The sequence below is a fragment of the Mustelus asterias genome, unplaced genomic scaffold, assembly GCF_964213995.1.
Source record: "Mustelus asterias unplaced genomic scaffold, sMusAst1.hap1.1 HAP1_SCAFFOLD_124, whole genome shotgun sequence".
In the NCBI taxonomy this organism is placed as follows: Eukaryota; Metazoa; Chordata; class Chondrichthyes; order Carcharhiniformes; family Triakidae; genus Mustelus; species Mustelus asterias.
In genome coordinates this window covers 43,143-48,257 of record NW_027590162.1, presented here as the reverse complement: position 1 = coordinate 48,257, position 5,115 = coordinate 43,143, and the positions used below count along the sequence as shown (strand labels likewise).

The window sequence follows — 5,115 nt, the reverse complement described above, 5'->3', positions numbered from 1 at the left end:
AGCAAATGACTGTGGATGCTGGAATCTGAAATCAAAAGAGAAAATTCTGGAAAATCTCAGCAGGTCTGGCAGCATCTGTAAGATGACAAAGGTCTTCGACAAAGGGTCGTCTGGAATTGAAACGTCAGCTCTTTTCTCTCCATACAGATGCTGCCAGACCTGCTGAGATTCTCCAGCATTTTCTCTTTTGATCGCTGCTGCACAATGTGATTCTGCAATGGGGCAACACATACGAAAGTGGAGTGCATCTGCTTCAATCCGAGGAGCATAACGGGTAAAACAGACGAACTTAGGGCCTTAATGCTTATGCGGAATTTGGATGTGGTTGCGGTGACGGAAACTTGGTTAAAAGAAGGACAGGACTGGCAGCTGAATATTCCGGGGTATAAGTGTTTTTAGGCGAGACAGAGGAGGGGCTAAAAAAGGTGGGGGAGTAGCGATATTAGTTAAGGAGCATATTACCGTGGTGCAGAGGGTAGACAACTTAGAGGGGTCATGTACTGAGTCGCTGTGGGTGGAACTCAGAAACAGGAAGGGTGCAGTCACTATGCTGGGGTTGTACTACAGACCACCCAACAGCCCACGGGAAGTGGAGGAAAGGATATGTCAGGAGATTCTGGATAGGTGCGGAAAAAATAGGGTTGTTGTAGTGGGGGACTTTAATTTCCCTGGCACAGACTGGAAAGTGCTTAGAGCAGGGGGTCCGGACGGCGAGGAATTTGTAAAATGCGTACTGGAAGGTTCTTTGGAACAGTATGTAGATAGCCCGACTAGAGAGGGGGCTATACTGGACCTAGTTCTGGGAAATGAGCCCGGTCAGGTCGTCAAAGTTTCGGTCGGGGAACATGTGGCAAATAGTGACCACAACTCTGTTAACTTTAGGATAGTAATGGACAAGGATGAGTGCTGTCCTACGGGCAGGGTGCTAAATTGGGGGAAGGCTGACTATAGCCGGATTAGGCAGGAATTGGTGGATGTTGATTGGGAGAGGATGTTCGAGGGTAAGTCCGCATCTGGCATGTGGGAGTCTTTTAAGGAACTATTGATAAGGCTGCAGGATAGGCATGTGCCTGTAAAAAGGAAAGATAGGAAAGGTAGGATTCGAGAGCCGTGGATAACCAGGGAAATTGAGGATCTGATTAAAATGAAAAGGGAGGCGTACGTTAAGTACAGGCAATTGAAAACAGATGGAGCTCTGGAGGAATACAGAGAGAGTAGGAAAGAACTCAAACGGGGAGTTAGAAGGGCAAAAAGAGGTCACGAGATGTTCTTGGCAGGCAGGATTAAGGAGAATCCTAAGGCATTCTATTCATACGTTAGGAACAAAAGAGTTGTCAGGGTGAAAATCGGACCTCTCAGGAACAAAGGAGGGGAATTATGCTTAGAACCCAAGGGAATAGGGGAGATCCTAAATGAATACTTTGCATCGGTATTCACGAAGGAGAGGGGCGTGTTAACCGGGAGTGTCTCGGAGGGAGGTGTTGACCCGTTAGAGAAAATCTCCATTAAAAGAGAGGAAGTGTTAGGTTTTTTAGGGAACATTAAAACTGACAAAGCCCCAGGGCCTGATGGCATCTATCCTCGACTTCTCAGGGAGATGAGAGATGAAATTGCTGGGCCTCTGACGGAAATCTTTGTCGCTTCTTTGGACACGGGTGAGGTCCCTGAGGATTGGAGGATAGCGAATGTGGTCCCGTTGTTTAAGAAGGGTAGCAGGGATAACCCAGGAAATTATAGGCCGGTGAGCTTGACGTCCATGGGAGGGACGTTGTTGGAGAGGATTCTTAGAGACAGGATGTATGTGCATTTAGAACGGAACAATCTCATTAGTGACAGACAGCATGGTTTTGTAAGAGGGAGGTCGTGCCTTACAAATTTGGTGGAGTTTTTTGAGGAAGTGACAAAAACGGTTGATGAAGGAAGGGCCATGGATGTCGTCTATATGGATTTCAGTAAGGCATTTGACAAAGTCCCACATGGCAGGTTGGTTAAGAAGGTTATGGCTCATGGGATACAAGGAGAAGTGGCGAGATGGGTGGAGAACTGGCTTGGCCATAGGAGACAGAGGGTAGTGGTCGAAGGGTCTTTTTCCGGCTGGAGGTCTGTGACCAGTGGTGTTCCGCAGGGCTCTGTACTGGGACCTCTGCTATTTGTGATATATATAAATGATTTGGAAGAAGGTGTAACTGGTGTAATCAGCAAGTTTGCGGATGACACGAAGATGGCTGGACTTGCGGATAGCGAAGAGCATGTCGGGCAATACAGCAGGATATAGATAGGCTGGAAAATTGGGCGGAGAGGTGGCAGATGGAGTTTAATCCGGATAAATGCGAAGTGATGCATTTTGGAAGAAATAATGTAGGGAGGAGTTATACAATAAATGGCAGAGTCATCAGGAGTATAGAAACACAGAGGGACCTAGGTGTGCAAGTCCACAAGTCCTTGAAGGTGGCAACACAGGTGGAGAAGGCGGTGAAGAAGGCATATGGTATGCTTGCCTTTATCGGACGGGGTATAGAGTATAAAAGCTGGAGTCTGATGATGTAGCTGTATAGAACGCTGGTTAGGCTACATTTGGAGTACTGCGTCCAGTTCTGGTCGCCGCACTGCCAGAAGGAGGTGGAGGCGTTAGAGAGAGTGCAGAGAAGGTTTACCAGGATGTTGCCTGGTATGGAGGGTCTTAGCTATGAGGAGAGATTGAGTAGACTGGGGTTGTTCTCCTTGGAAAGACGGAGAATGAGGGGAGATCTGATAGAGGTGTACAACATTATGAAGGGTATAGATAGGGTGAACAGTGGGAAGCTTTTTCCCAGGTCGGAGGTGACGATCACGAGAGATCACGGGCTCAAGGTGAGAGGGGCGAAGTATAACTCAGATATCAGAGGGACGTTTTTTACACAGAGAGTGGTGGGGGCCTGGAATGCGCTGCCAAGTAGGGTGGTGGAGGCAGGCACGCTGACATCGTTTAAGACTTACCTGGATAGTCACATGAGCAGCCTGGGAATGGAGGGATACAAATGATTGGTCCAGTTGGACCAAGGAGCGGCACAGGCTTGGAGGGCCGAAGGGCCTGTTTCCTGTGCTGTACTGTTCTTTGTTCTTTGTTCTTTGAAATAATCCTGATTGTGCTCAGAATTACACTGAAAATGTGACCAGAAGAGCAGAGTTTTTTTTTGAAAGATGTGACCTCTCCTTTAAGGCAGAGGTGAGGAGGAACCTTTTTGATCAGTTGTTTTTTTTTACTTTATCCATTCATGGGATGAGGGCATCAGTGGCTCGGCCAGGATTTATTGCCACCCATAATTCGCCTGGGGGAGGCGGTGCTGAACTGCAATCTTCAACTGCTGCTGCCAATGCCATATAGGTACACCCACAGTGCGTTTTCTTTTTTTGGGGGGGGATGTTGGAGAGTGGGAAGTTCCTGGACTCTGACCTACTGACACTGAAGGAATGGCGATATATTTCCAAGCCCTGATGATGAGTGGCTTGGAGGAAGATTTCCAGGTGATGTTGTTCTGATGCATCTGCTTTTCCTTTTCCTTCTCGGCTGTAGTCATGGTGGGTTTGGAAAGTTCTGTCAAATATACCTTTGTGAATTCTGGCAATGCATCTTGTAGATGGTGTGCACTGCTGACCCTGTCTGTCAATGGTAACGTAAGCCTTATTGTGACTAATAAATACTCTTTAACTTCAACTTATGGTGCAGGGAGTGACTCTTTGTGGATGGGAAATGAATTAAGTCAGATGCTTTGTACTGGATAGTGTCAAACGTCTAGTGTTGTTGGAGCGACATTCACCCAGGCAAGTTACATCTGGAAACCGGGTACTCCGGCTTCCTTCCACAGTCCAAAGATGTGCAGGTTGGGTGGATTGGTCATTCTAGATTGCCCTTTGTGTGGTTAAAAAGTGAAGGTTAGGTAGATTAGCGGGGTGGGTGCGTGGGGCTCTGGCTATAGGACATGGATGGGATGCTCTGTCGGAGAGTCAGTGCAGTTTCAATGGGCCAAATGGTCTCCTTCAGCACTGTAGGGATTCTCTGATTTAAAGGTCATTTGACTGTCAGAACGGCCCTGAGGAAAGTGGGAAAGCTGTTTGTAGCATTTACAGTAAGAAGTTTAACAACATCAGGTTAAAGTCCAACAGGTTTATTTGGTAGCAAATGCCACACAAGCTTTCGGAGCTGCAAGCCCCTTCTTCAGGTGAGTGGGAATTCTGTTCACAAACAGAGCATATAAAGACACAAACTCAATTTACATGAATAATGGTTGGAATGCGAATACTTACAACGAATCAAGTCTTTAAGAAACAAAACAGCATGAGTGGAGAGAGCATCAAGACAGGCTAAAAAGATGTGTATAGTCTCCAGACAAGACAGCCAGTGAAACTCTGTGGGGGTTACAAATAGTGTGCCATGAACCCAATATCCCGGTTGAGGCCGTCCTCGTGTGTGCGGAACTTGGCTATCAGTTTCTGCTCATAGCTTGTGTGGCTTTTGCTACCAAATAAACCTGTTGGACTTTAACCTGGTGTTGTTAAACTTCTTACTGTGTTTACTCCAGTCCAACGCCGGCACCTCCACATCATGTAGCATTTACAGCAGTGAGCTTGTTGCAGATCAAATTGTTTATTGCAAGCGAGAGTTGATGAAAATAACTGTTTCCTGCAAAGAAATAGAAGAGACACTTGTGGGGAACTGCAAAATATGTTTTTTTTCAAATTGCTCCTGAAAAAGTGAATAGCAGAGAATGGTTTCGATCCATCGACCTCTGGGTTATGGGCCCAGCACGCTTCCGCTGCGCCACTCTGCTATAAGCTAACAGCTTCCTGCTTATTATTGTTGAGCTGTAGTAGGACAAAATGTCACTGTTGCATTGCTGTTTAATGTCAGAAAATGAGGCAGCTCCGCCTGGCGGCACAATTCCATGCTTAACACACCAAGAATGGAACACACATAAAAGCAGCAAGAGACTGACAGGAGGCACAGACAAAGGAGAATGGACCGACTGATCATTTGTGCAAAGTGTTCATGAAGAGATCAGCCATGATCTTGTTGAATGGCGGTGCAGGCTCGAGGTGACAAATGGCCGACTGATGCTCCACGCTTTTATAATCTCA

At 46.8% G+C, this 5,115-nt stretch overlaps 1 non-coding gene across 1 annotated transcript; it reads right to left on the bottom strand.

Annotated features, from left to right (window-relative positions):
• Window positions 1–4,736: 4,736 nt before the first annotated feature.
• trnam-cau (transfer RNA methionine (anticodon CAU)) lies at window positions 4,737–4,808 on the bottom strand. The gene has a single exon. It is a non-coding gene; the product is annotated as a tRNA-Met (tRNA).
• Window positions 4,809–5,115: the final 307 nt, after the last annotated feature.